This window comes from Dreissena polymorpha, chromosome 1 (genome assembly GCF_020536995.1).
Source record: "Dreissena polymorpha isolate Duluth1 chromosome 1, UMN_Dpol_1.0, whole genome shotgun sequence".
Lineage (NCBI taxonomy): Eukaryota > Metazoa > Mollusca > Bivalvia > Myida > Dreissenidae > Dreissena > Dreissena polymorpha.
This window is the reverse complement of record NC_068355.1, coordinates 169953505-169968490: the sequence shown is the minus strand read 5'-3', so window position 1 is coordinate 169968490 and position 14986 is coordinate 169953505. Positions and strand designations below refer to the sequence as shown.

The window sequence follows — 14986 nt, the reverse complement described above, 5'->3', positions numbered from 1 at the left end:
TATAGAAAATTTCAAAGGGCCATAACTCTGTGACAAATCATCCGACCATAACCGGCTGATAATATGTACATCTCCTGTTGGTAGTGAAGCTTCCCATAAAGCTTCATCGAATTCCCGTACTAAGTTGTTGAGAAATAGCTCAGAAAAGAATTGCACTATATGCACAATGAAAAATTTCAAAGGGCCATAACTCTGTGAAAAATCATCCGACCATAACCAGCTGATAATATGCACATCACCTCTTGGTAGTGAAGCTTACCATAAAGTTTCATTGAATTCCTGTTAGTTGCTGAGAAATAGCTATGACAAGAATAATTGCACTATACAGTACAGCTCACGCAAAATAAAATTCCGCATTCCGCAGAGTTTGGCGACATCAAATGTACGCTAGTCGACTTGGCATCAACCATCTGGCCGCCGAGTGGCCGCGTTTGTGCGCAGAGTCATTCCGCATCTCAACTCCGCGAAACGCAAAACACCTCGGCATGATGCAGAGGAAATTGGTGATATGACGCCGAGCCGCTCGGCGAACAATGTTATTAACTTTAATTTATCTTGGATAGAAACTGATTCCCAGTTTTGCATCATTATATTTATTTAATGTAGAGAAACTATGTTCCAAAAAAATACACTAAATAATACATTGAAATGTTCGTTATTTGAATTGTCATCATCTTTCCAAATTATCTCACTGTATTCTTTACCGCATACATGCGACTTCTCCCGTTTCTATCCATTACCCGATAAACCCGTTTATGCGTCTTCCATTTGTAAAAGCAAATTCTGGTAAATTTTAAAGAAACAAATGCTTAAGAATTTCATTCAAACAAATGTTCAACATTTGTCTGAAGTATCAAATGGATATCGGCATATGATTCTATTTTAAGATTTGATGAAATAAGTGCCCTATCAGGACAGGGGTATTACCACATGCGTAAGTCACATGACGCGGTGTGCGCGCGTCGTGTACATTTCATGATCTATTACAAATTCTAGTCTCAAATAAATATTGCACGTGATTTCATGAATTCTTTTGTCCGGCTAAAAAACACAGGGTAATTGGCGTGGGTATATTCATTTCTTAATAAAAACTTCGGAGTGCAGACAGCAGTGGGATCTTTTAATTTCGATTCAGAGTTTCATAGTGCATTTCAAATAAAGTACCGAAGCATCTCGCGAATTATTTGGCATTGACATTTACTCTAAATAAAATAAAATTCAAACACGCTGTATCGTTAGCGTTACGCTCTGCAAGTTCCTTAATTATTGAAACAATTGTTATAATGTATACTGATTGCACAAAAAAGCGTCATGTAAAAGTCATATTCTTTTGAACCGACTAATTAACTTAATTTATCTTTAGATTGTATGCAGCATCTACAAGTCATTGTAAATGTTTTAATTTAAATAGTCAAATTTATTTTTATTTTGTGTCGTCTGTGTACATTGGTTTTGTTCTCATTTGTGTTTAGCAATTCTTATAAAAATAAATATTGTTATTTAAGATGTTTAAAGCAAGTCTCGTTTCCGATATAATATACAGGAATTAACTGTGTAAGCTACTTCAATCTGTTTACTGGCCTATAAAATCATTGTTTTTGTAAGACAACACGTGCTTATCTTAAATTTGGGTTTCGTAATACACAGGATATTGGATGTTCAGGGCTTGATTGGGCAATAAAACAAAACCGCAGTCGGTGGTTTTCAGTAGAACTTTTGTACTGACCACCATAATAATTAAAACTTCACGTGCTTATCTAACATTTAGCAATAAAAAAGACGGATCTTACCCACTTTGTGCTTGTTTGAGCCATAAAACACAATTCCGATGGCTTTTTCAGTAGCACACGTGATCAGAATCTAACAAGTTCGAGTAATAAAGCACATAGATAATGATCTGAAAACTGCATGGAATCTGAAATGAAACATATTTGGTCTAGTTTGTAACCTTTCCACTTATAAGCAAGTGATATAAATATAATTTTATTTAACAATTTAAAGGAAGAAATTTTGGGGAGCAAAAGGATTGTCAATAATTTTATGATTAAATTGCATTTGGTGGAGACGAGTTGACGAGTCACGTCACTCGCACCTGCATAATAAGGTGAATTATTAAGCGCAAGTAGAAACTGTACAACATTGTAGTTTATAATCACAATAATTCACATCATTACATATTTATCCTTATCGATGTCTGAATAAGTTTATAGTATTTAAAATGTATTTGAAACGTTAATGATGTTGTAACAAAGTGTTCAAGAATATGATGCGCTCGGTGTTTACACTTTTCAATAGTTAGAAAGATCTTTCTTAAAGATTTGCTACCATGTTTTGTACAAGAGAAACAATTCGAAACGAACTTGGTTTAGAAATAGTGTTTAGTGCTCCAATAAGGATGAAATAAGGATTAAAATAAACATTATATATATTGCTCTTGTGCGCTCAAGTTCAACATACAATGTACATGTATAAAACATAACTTGAACTTGTTATTTCTACGTTTTGTCGTGATACAATTGTTTCAAGAAGCAAGACACCCTCGTTTGCAAATATAGACAATCCCAGAAATCAATACCTCCCGGATTACCCGCCCCTGAATACTCTCGCGCGCCTCCAAAACGGTACTGGAGAAAAAAAACATGGACCTATATATGTTTGTATAGGTCTCTTCGCAAAACAATGAAGCGAAACGGTTTCATCCAATATATTTGAAGATTTAAAAAGTTTCTGTTATCGATCTGACAACCACATAATAGTTCGTTTTTTTTTTAAATATAAGTTATTACCAATATGTAATTAGTAGAAATAAGGTTCATCTGCATTCTTATAAGAGTAATCAAACACAGCATGGACAAAAAAATTGGACCTATTTGTGTAGGTCATTAATATTCCGTAATTAACGTAGAAATAAATCACTTATTTTTTTTGTGTTTTATTTTTTAATTGTAAATTTATACCGTATTACGAAAATTTAATAAAGACATACGTATAGTAAATATAGAGAACACAATTGGACTATTTGAGTTTATTTAAGGCTCATTATTTTTCATGTTGAACATTTTAATCGTGAATTAAGATGATATTAAGAAAATGTAATAAATAATGAAATCAGTTAGTTAAGTAAATATTGAGAACAGCCCAAACAACGTTTATTTCAGGCAATAAACTTTGATTTTACATGTAAAATGTTATTTAAACAAGGGCTGTTTGTAAAACATGCATGCCCCCTATATGGGCTAAAAGTTGTAGTGGCAGCCATTGTGTGAATACGTTTTTTGTCACGGTGAACAATGGTGGTGTTGGTGGTGGTGTTGGTGGTGGTGGTGGTGGTGGTGGTGGTGGTGGAGGTGGGTGGTGGTGGTGCTGCTGCTGCTGCTGGTGGTGCTGATGGTGCTGGTGGTGAAGTATGAAGTTCGTGATCCCAGGCCTAAGCATTCTTGAGTTATCATCCAGAAACCATTTCCTATTTCCAGTCACTGTGACCTTGACCTGTGACCTTGACCTTTGACATAGTGACCTGGAAATCAAAAGGGGTCATCTGCCGGTCATGACCAAAGTCCCTATGAAGTTTCCTGATCCCAGACCTAAGTGTTCTTGAGTTATCTTCCGGAAACCATTTTCCTATTTCCAGTCACTGTGACCTTGACCTGTGACCTTTGACCTAGTGACCTCAAAATCAAAAGGGGTTATCTGCCAGTTATGACCAATGTCCCTATGAAGTTTCATGATCCCAGGCATAAGCTTTCTTGAGTTATCCCGAAACCATTTTCCTATTTCCAGTCAACCATTTTACTGCTTTAAGTCACTGTGACCTTGACCTTTGACCTAGTGACCTGAAAATCAAAAGGGGTCATCTGCCGGCCATGACCAAAGTCCCTATGAAGTTTCGTGATCCCAGGCATAAGTGTTCTCGAGTTATCATCCGGAAACCATTTTCCTATTTCCAATAACTGTGACCTTGACCTGTGACCTTGACCTTTGACCTAGTGACCTCAAAATCTATTCTATTTTAAGATTTGATGAAATAAGTGCCCTATCAGGACAGGGGTATTCCCACATGCGTAAGTCACATGACGCGGTGTGCGCGCGTCGTGTACATTTCATGATCTATTACAAATTCTAGTCTCAAATAAATATTGCACGTGATTTCATGAATTCTTTTGTCCGGCTAAAAAAACACAGGGTAATTGGCGTGGGTATATTCATTTCTCAATAAAAACTTCGGAGTGCAGACAGCAGTGGGATCTTTTAATTTCGATTCAGAGTTTCATAGTGCATTTCAAATGAAGTACCAAAGCATCTCGCGAATTATTTGGCATTGACATTTACTCTAAATAAAATAAAATTCAAACACGCTGTATCGTTAGCGTTACGCTCTGCAAGTTCCTTAATTATTGAAACAATTGTTATAATGTATACTGATTGCACAAAAAAGCGTCGTGTAAAAGTCATATTCTTTTGAAACGACTAATTAACTTAATTTATCTTTAGATTGTATGCAACATCTACAATTCATTGTAAATGTTTTAATTTAAATTGTCAAATATATTTTTATTTTGTGTCGTCTGTGTACATTGGTTTTGTTCTCATTTGTGTTTAGCAATTCTTATAAAAATAAATATTGTTATTTAAGATGTTTAAAGCAAGTCTCGTTTCTGATATAATATACAGGAAACTGTGTAAGCTACTTCGATCTGTTTACTGGCCTATAAAATCACTGTTTTTGTAAGACAACACGTGCTTATCTTAAATTTGGGTTTCGTAATACACAGGATATTGGATGTTCAGGGCTTGATTGGGCAATAAAACAAAACCGCAGTCGGTGGTTTTCAGTAGAACTTTTGTACTGACCACCATAATAATTAAAACTTCACGTGCTTATCTAACATTTAGCAATAAAAAAGACGGATCTTACCCACTTTGTGCTTGTTTGAGCCATAAAACACAATTCCGATGGCTTTTTCAGTAGCACACGTGATCAGAATCTAACAAGTTCGAGTAATAAAGCACATAGATAATGATCTGAAAACTGCATGGAATCTGAAATGAAACATATTTGGTCTAGTTTGTAACCTTTCCACTTATGAGCAAGTGATATAAATATAATTTTATTTAACAATTTAAAGGAAGAAATTTTGGGGAGCAAAAGGATTGTCAATAATTTTATGATTAAATTGCATTTGGTGGAGACGAGTTGACGAGTCACGTCACTCGCACCTGCATAGTAAGGTGAATTATTAAGCGCAAGTAGAAACTGTACAACATTGTAGTTTATAATCACAATAATTCACATCATTACATATTTATCCTTATCGATGTCTGAATAAGTTTATAGTATTTAAAATGTATTTGAAACGTTAATGATGTTGTAACAAAGTGTTCAAGAATATGATGCGCTTGGTGTTTACACTTTTCAATAGTTAGAAAGATCTTTCTTAAAGATTTGCTACCATGTTTTGTACAAGAGAAACAATTCGAAACGAACTTGGTTTAGAAATAGTGTTTAGTGCTCCAATAAGGATGAAATAAGGATTAAAATAAACATTATATATATTGCTCTCGTGCGCTCAAGTTCAACATACAATGTACATGTATAAAACATAACTTGAACTTGTTATTTCTACGTTTTGTCGTGATACAATTGTTTCAAGAAGCAAGACACCCTCGTTTGAAAATATAGACAATCCCAGAAATCAATACCTCCCGGATTACCCGCCCCTGAATACTCTCGCGCGCCTCTAAAACGGTACTGGAAAAAAAAAAAACATGGACCTATATATGTTTGTATAGGTCCCTTCGCAAAACAATGAAGCGAAACGGTTTCATCCAATATATTTGAAGATTTAAAAAGTTTCTGTTATCGATCTGACAACCACATAATAGTTCTTTTTTTTTTAAATATAAGTTATTACCAATATGTAATTAGTAGAAATAAGGTTCATCTGCATTCTTATAAGAGTAATCAAACAAAGCATGGACAAAAAAAGTGGACCTATTTGTGTAGGTCATTAATATTCCGTAATTAACGTAGAAATAAATCACTTATTTTTTTCGTGTTTTATTTTTTAATCGTAAATTTATACCGTATTACGAAAATTTAATAAAGACATACGTATAGTAAATATAGAGAACACAATTGGACTATTTGAGTTTATTTAAGGCTCATTATTTTTCATGTTGAACATTTTAATCGTGAATTAAGATGATATTAAGAAAATGTAATAAATAATGAAATCAGTTAGTTAAGTAAATATTGAGAACAGCCCAAACAACGTTTATTTTAGGCAATAAACTTTGATTTTACATGTAAAATGTTATTTAAACAAGGGCTGTTTGTAAAACATGCATGCCCCCTATATGGGCTAAAAGTTGTAGCGGCAGCCATTGTGTGAATACGTTTTTTGTCACTGTGAACAATGGTGGTGTTGGTGGTGGTGTTGGTGGTGGTGGTGGTGGTGGTGGTGGAGGTGGGTGGTGGTGGTGCTGCTGCTGCTGGTGGTGCTGATGGTGCTGGTGGTGAAGTATGAAGTTTGTGATCCCAGGCCTAAGCATTCTTGAGTTATCATCCAGAAACCATTTTCCTATTTCCAGTCACTGTGACCTTGACCTGTGACCTTGACCTTTGACCTAGTGACCTGGAAATCAAAAGGGCTCATCTGCCGGTCATGACCAAAGTCCCTATGAAGTTTCGTGATCCCAGACCTAAGTGTTCTTGAGTTATCTTCCGGAAACCATTTTCCTATTTCCAGTCACTGTGACCTTGACCTTTGACCTTTGACCTAGTGACCTCAAAATCAAAAGGGGTTATCTGCCAGTTATGACCAATGTCCCTATGAAGTTTCATGATCCCAGGCATAAGCTTTCTTGAGTTATCATCCCGAAACCATTTTCCTATTTCCAGTCAACCATTTTACTGCTTTAAGTCACTGTGACCTTGACCTTTGACCTAGTGACCTGAAAATCAAAAGGGGTCATCTGCCGGCCATGACCAAAGTCCCTATGAAGTTTCGTGATCCCAGGCATAAGTGTTCTCGAGTTATCATCCGGAAACCATTTTCCTATTTCCAATAACTGTGACCTTGACCTGTGACCTTGACCTTTGACCTAGTGACCTCAAAATCAATCGGGGTTATCTGCCAGTCATGACCAATGTCCCTATGAAGTTTCATGATCCAAGGCGTAATCGTACTTGAGTTATCATCCGGAAATCATTTTCCTATTTCCAGTCAACCATTTTACTGCTTCAGGTCACTGTGACCTTGACCTTTGACCTAGTGACCTGAAAATCAATAGGGGTCATCTGCTGGTCATTACCAATGTCCCTATGAAATTTCATGATCCCAGGCGTAAGCGTTCTTGAGTTATCATCCGGAAACCATTTTCCTATTTCCAGTAACCATGACCTTGACCTGTGACCTTGAACTTTGACCTAGTGACCTCAAAATTAATAGGGGTCATCTGCAAGTCATGATCAATGATTCTATGAAGTTTCATGATCCAAGGCGTAAGTGTACTTGAGTTATCGTCCGGAAATCATTTTCCTATTTCCAGTCAACCATTTTACTGCTTCAGGTCACTGTGACCTTGACCTTTGACCTAGTGACCTGAAAATCAATAGGGGTCATCTGCTGGTCATTAACAATGTCCCTATGAAATTTCATGATCCCAGGCGTAAGCGTTCTTGAGTTATCATCCGGAAACCATTTTCCTATTTCCAGTAACCGTGACCTTGACCTGTGACCTTGAACTTTGACCTAGTGACCTCAAAATAAATAGGGGTCATCTGCAAGTCATGATCAATGATTCTATGAAGTTTCATGATCCTAGGCCAGAGCGTTCTTGAGTTGTCATCTGGAAACCACCTGGTGGACGAACCGACCGACAGACCGACATGTGCAAAGCAATATATCCCCTCTTCTTCGAAGGGGGGCATAATAATAATGTAAGAAAGTTATAGACAAAACGTGATATGTCCTTTTCAATAAAAAAAGTATGACATGTCCTGACATCTTACACAGTTTTGTAAACGAAAAATTTCGGTACTTGTTCATTTAAAATCACAAAATTCATTTCCGGCTAGATATGTTTGTATAAGCTTGAAAGCGACTTTTAAATAAAGGATTGCTAAAAACCACTTTAGTTTTAGACTAACCTAGATACATAATTTTAATTTAAAAAAATATATTCCCTACCTGAAATCTTACAGAGTTTCGCTAATAAATATTTCCGGACCAATTTTAGAATCACAAACTTTATTCTGGATATAGATTTGTATATTACCTTTAAAATGACACTTTCAAGGGAAATATTAATAGCCAAATTGTAACTGTTTAGACAAACAAAGATATGTACTATTCAATAAAAAAAGTCGTCCTCTGTCTTTAATCTTACAACGTTTCTTAATGAATATCTCCAGAAAGTATAGAAAGTACGGCATTTAATAAGAAACGATATAGGCTTAAACAAAGGCAGATATCAATATAATTGTCTACCTCGACCTTAAAATTATCAAATTAATATCAAAGGTCTATTAAAAAAATTTGGTCTGCATGGATGTTTCCAATCTTTGTATATTGATAGATCTTTGTTAATATCTCCGGCAATATTTACGCTAAAATCACAACGTTTACTTCAGACTTTAGATATTTCTATACCTTTATATTTATCATTGAATAATTTTATTCCATAAAGAAATAACAACATTTTATACAAATTATGCTGAAAGGTATGCTTAAAAATGCCAACTCGGCCTTAAACATTATGTGTTGTCACTGAATTTTGTTGCAGAGACACATATTTTATGAATCTATCGTGTATATTTTTAATTTAAATTACATTGATTTACGATGTGATACATATCGACACTTGGTTTCATGTTTCACTTGTTTTCAATCCTAATGTGCGAAGTCATTAAGTACTGTTTATTGGAATAAAGTGGGTGTACACTATGATAACGTTGCAATCTGTCAAATTATTCAGTACTGTTTTCAATCCCGGGTTAGGTAATAGCCAATATGGCGGCGCCCATATTATCGATTCTGGGATTGTCTATACACTCCGGTGTTAAATACCCCCTTTTGTTGAGCGCAAACCGATGATATCGTTATGATCAGATGCTGTAAAGACAGTTACCCGGTACACCATGTACTTACAAACAACATGGTGTCATATACCACGTGTGGTAGACATGTTTTGTCCTCGACCAGCAATAGGCAGACAATTTATTAAGTAATGTATTGCCAAACATACTAAATTAATTAATACATGTAAAAATCAAAAGCCATTTGGCCAAAATAGATTATCATAAACTACTTGTTGCATAGATTTTAGCCAATTCAATCACATGTGTTTCATGTCTATATAAAAATTGTTCAAGTATTAAGCGGGTAAATTAAAACTCCATCGTTACATATTGAAAATAAGTTGTCGTTTTTAATTGTTTATTTATTCATTGTACAAGAAATAAAGCTACTAATTTATATGTTTGCTTTGTTTGTTAAAATATGGAATTTGTCTGTTTTTAGTCTTGATCACTTTTACGCTGATGCTAATAACAACAAACTTTTAGGAATGAATAAAATTAATTTATTGAAAATAGCGTCACCAAACATGATACGGAACATTATTTATGGGTTAATGTTTATTTCGGAGTCTCCCAACAATTTATTTACTAGCGCGCTCGGTTGGTCATTTTCGGCTCGGGTACTTCTTTTAAGTACCCCGTGTACACTTAAGTAAATTAATACTACAATGTACGGGCACGAGAAATTCTGTTCATACATGTAGCATGAATGTAAACTCTTGAAAATAGTGCATGATGCGTATTATTTTCCCACGTGCAACGAAATTAGCAAAACAAAAAACGATATCCTATTATCTGTGCTACATTGTTTTTATATTGCAATGTACATGTAAATGCTCACGCTTTACATGCGGAAAACGTGATAACACTTTATATATGTTTGCGCGATTTCTAGCAGAACCAAAGATTTGCATGACAAGCGAATTTAATTGTAACTAGGCAAAAGCGTTCTTGAGTTATCATCATTTTACTATTTCGGGTCACCGTGACCTTGACCTAATTGACCTTGTGACCTCAAAATCAATAGGGGTCATCTGCGAGTCATGACCAATCTACCTATGAAGTTTCATGATCCTAGGCATATGCGTTCTTGAGTTATCATCCGAAAACCATTTTACTATTTCGGGTCACCGTGACCTTGACCTTTGACCTAGTGACCTCAAAATCAATAGGGGTCATCTGCGAGTCATGATCAATCTACCCATGAAGTTTCATGATCCTAGGCGTATGCATTCTTGAGTTATCATCAGGAAACCATTATACTATTTTGGGTCACCGTGACCTTGACCTTTGACCTAGTGACCTCAAAATCAATACAGGTCATCTGCGAGTCGTGATCAATCTACCCATGAAGTTTCATGATCCTAGGCATATGCCTTCTTGAGTTATTATCCAAAAACAATTTTACTATTTCGGGTCACCGTGACCTTGACCTTTGACCTATTGACCTCAAAATCATTAGGGGTCATATGCGAGTCATGATCAATGTACCTATGAAGTTTCATGATCCTAGGCATAAGCGTTCTTGAGTTATCATCTGACAACCACCTGGTGGACGGACCGACAGACCGACAGACAGACCGACATGAGCAAAGCAATATACCCCCTCTTCTTCGAAGGGGGGCATAAAAATAATAATAATGTGTGCGACATTTTTACAATGTTATTTTGATTACCACATTCATGCCACTTTTAACGTCTCTATCTATTACGGGATGATTCCGTTTATCAAGACTTCCACCGCGGTATTCCCACTGAGCAATTTGTATATCACCTGAAGTCTTTTTCTAAAAATTGGTATGAAGTGAAAGTTCTTTATTTCAAATAAACTTACATTTGTATTTTCATCAAAACTAATAAAGTCAACATTATTTATATTTTGTGTCGCCTGTGTATGTTGGTTTGGTTCTCAAATGCATTATAGCTTAGGAAAATTAATAACGTTTTTTTTCGACGTTTAAAGCAAGTCTAGTTTCCAAAATCATCTACGGGATTTAACTATGTAAGCTTAAACTCAATATAGGTCAAGTAACTGACATACAAAATCATTGTTTTGACAGATGAGATCCGATGGGAACTTTATTAAATGTATGCAGATATTAAAAAATGTTAACAATCTCACACAAGTAAACATTCCAGCGTATTTTCAGTGTATGTTTCTATCTTTCGATAACATGTGTTATAGATTAGTATACAATGAATATTTGTTAATATTTATACTCGGCGAATCGCCTCATGTTCAGACGCGGCGTGACTCCGCGAATCGATGCCGAGGCAGAAACAGCCGTGGCGTCTCTCCGCGAATTTTTGCAGAGTGCCTCGGCATCAAGTCGAGTTAATACTCATTTCTGACGCGTTGAAAATTCGTAAAAAGAAGAATCTGTCCATGGTGTAGCCGCGGACATTGTTGGTTTTGCGTGAGCTGTACTGTATGTACAACGGAAAATTTCAAAGGGCCATTTCTCTGTGAAAAAATCATCCGACCAGAACCAGCTGATAATATGAACATCTCCTCTCGGTTGTGAAGCTTCCTATAAAGTTTCATTGAATTCCGGTCATAAGTTGCTGAGAAATAGTCCGGACAAGAATTGCACAATATGAACAGTTAATGGAAAATTTCAAAGGGCAATAACTCTGTGAAAAATCATCCGACCAGAACCGGCTGATAATATGCACATCTCCTCTTGGTAGTGAAGCTTCCCATAAAGTTTCATCGAATTCCGGTCATTAGTTGCTGAAAAATAGCCCGGACAAATTTCCGGACGGACACACGCACGGAAGGACATACAAAGCGGCGACTATATGCTCCCCCAAAACATTTAGGGGAGCATAATAAATGAACACTTTACATCAGTGTGCAAAATAACACTAATGCCGCAGACTTATACCTAAAATACACTTTCGTTTACCTAGTGACCTGAAAATCAATAGGGGTCATCTGCGAGTCATGATCAATCTACCTATAAAGTTTCATGATCCTAGGCCTATTAGCGTTCTTGAGTTATCATCTGGAAACCATTTTACTATTTCGGGTCACTGTGACCTTGACCTTTGACCTAGTGACCTCAAAATCAATAGGGGTCATCTGCGAGTCATGATCAATGTACCTATGAAGTTTCATGATCTTAGGCCCAAGCGTTCTTGAGTTATCATCAGGAAACCACCTGGTGGACGGACCGACAGACAGACCGACCAACATGTGCAAAGCAATATACCCCCTCTTCTTCGAATTTGGGCATTAAAGGTATATATTTTACCTAAGGGGACCTAAAAATTCCTAATTAAATGTTTCGAACAATATTTTTATTTTTTATAAATTTCAACATTTAGTTCATCTCCCACACAGCTCTATGAAGTTGAACCTTAGTTTTTATAATTTTAAAAATCTTTTTCATATCAATTTTAAAGTATGTGTTAGCAAAAACCAACAACACAGTCAACACTGATTTCCAAATTTTTGTCAAAACACATGATTTTTCCAATTCCAATCACCAATGAACGAAGAAAAACGGAAAAATTATCACAAAATCTTAATATTAAGGTTTCCTGCTCGGGTGAGCTGTATAAAATATTCTTAATATTACCTGGCTATTTTACGTTCATGTTTGTAATTCATTGAAAGACACGATCGCGAAAATCAATTATTTGTTTTTGTGCAGACAACACGATGTCTGGTTCTTAAGAAATTGATAAAATTATAAAGTGTCTCAGACGCGAAACGATTTAAAAATTTGATTGCTTGTGTTATCCTGATATTTTGTTACAACATGTGGATGGTTATACTAAGTATAAAATAAATGGCAACCCATTAAAAGACTGATGGTCAGGTCAACACATAATGTAGTCTTATTAAGACTCAACGATAAACTTTGAATTACACACACGTACGCACGCACACACACACACACGTGAAGACGGATGGATAAGTGGTTTCGGCGCTAAGCTTGTACTTCATGGTTCAGTGGTTTGAGCCCTGGTGAAGTTAACTTTTTTTTCTCTTTTTTGTTGTTTTTTTTTCCCTTTTATTCTTGTTTTTATATTGGAGCTCTTTTAAGTTCTGATGTTTATATTTATAAATTTTAAGCATTTAATGACAAACTTCAAAACATGCCAAAATCTGTGAACAAGTCCCTTAAAAACGATTAAGAATAGCTGCCTTAAAAATTACAGCCTCAAATACTATACAATTGGCAATTATTATAACAGTTTTATAAACAACAACGCCATTCAATAAATAAGGTGAGGAGTGATGTCACGCGCTTAGGTTACACTCTGCACACTGGTTGGCAAAATGTGGTGTTTTTCATATATGGGTGTAGCTGGGTGCAAGATATAGAGGATATTTGTTGGATTCGGTGGATTATCGATTTTAATTCACGAGTGATCATAGAAAATAATATTTTCACGAGTGGCGTAGCCACCAGTGAAAAAATATATTTTATATGATCACGAGTGAATTAAAATCGATAATCCACCGAACCCAACAAATTTTCTTTTTTTATTTAATGCTTTCCGGTGGTTTATAGAGAAATATCAGTGAATTAAAACTGATAATTTCACTGTTTCAAACAGTGAAAATTATCAGTGAGAATTATCGATAATTTTCATTGTTTACTGTGAAATGACGTCATTTTTTTGACGAAATGACGTCATTATCCCAGCAAAATTCGTTAGTTAAACTCTTGAACAATGTATATAAACTGTGAAAAATGCATTAAATAAAAAGAAAATTTGTTGGATTCGGTGGATTATCGACTTTAATTCACTCGTGATCATAGAAAACATATATTTTCACTCGTGGCTGCGCCACTCGTGAAAATATTATTTTTCTATGATCACTCGTGAATTAAAATCGATAATCCACCGGATCCAACAAATATCCTCTATATTTTATGCTTAAGGAGCTAACTTCCCTATCTTATAATCACAACTCAGATGTCCTGAATTGACTTCTGGTGACTTTTATAGATTGTAAATCGCATTTATATGTACTGACATACCAAATATCTACCAATAAATGTTTAAGCAATAAAACAATGTTTAAGAGTTTGCGTCTTTAAATGGGTTAATGTTGTAAAAACAAATTTATAAACGCATATTTAAAACTTTTACACCACAAAATACTACTAAATAACTGAAATAACATACTGCCGGATACGCACTTGTTGAACAGTGCAGCATCCAGCCAGCTTTTCAAAATAGAGGGAAGCTTCCCCCAAAAGGGCCCATTTCAGGCATAATTTTGGAAAATAGGGCACTTGGTTATACATATACTTAAGTATTAATACTTTGGTTATACTATATACTAATGAATTGCACACATTAGTGCATTTGTTGATTACACCAATAGTATGCTATTCCTCATTTTGTGTAATGAAATAATATATATATTTCTATTCTAGTGTTTGTATTAACTTACATTATGTAGGTATGAAGAATGATATGGCTGTACCATCGCTTATATTATCATGAAGCTGAACAGGATTAAAAATATCTAACTTTTATTTTGGATAACCAAAAACAGTTTTAAGACATAATCATTAGTATGAGAAAGAGAATGAAAATCAAGATGAAGACACAATGAAGATCTGAAGACAATCAGAAATATACACTTATTATAATACCTTGATAATTATTTTATATTGAATAAATAAATACATTATACATCTAGTAGTCAGAAACCTGACAAATAACACAAAGTAGGTAAGGACACAATAACAATCACATCCAGGAGTGCAACATAGCCTTATAACCCTTTGTCGTCTGCTAAAATGGTTTCTGCTGAATTTCTAAAATTAGCATTTTCTTTGATTTTTTTCAAAGATTACTATCAGAATAGCAAACAGTTTGGATCCTGATGAGACGCCACGTTCTGTGGCGTCTCATCTGGATCCAAACTCAGAG

At 35.2% G+C, this 14986-nt stretch overlaps 1 long non-coding RNA gene across 2 annotated transcripts in view; it reads right to left on the bottom strand.

Annotated features, from left to right (window-relative positions):
* LOC127860323 (uncharacterized) overlaps nt 1-14986 on the bottom strand; it is a 112647-nt gene that overhangs the window by 89048 nt on the left and 8613 nt on the right. The window lies entirely within an intron of this gene.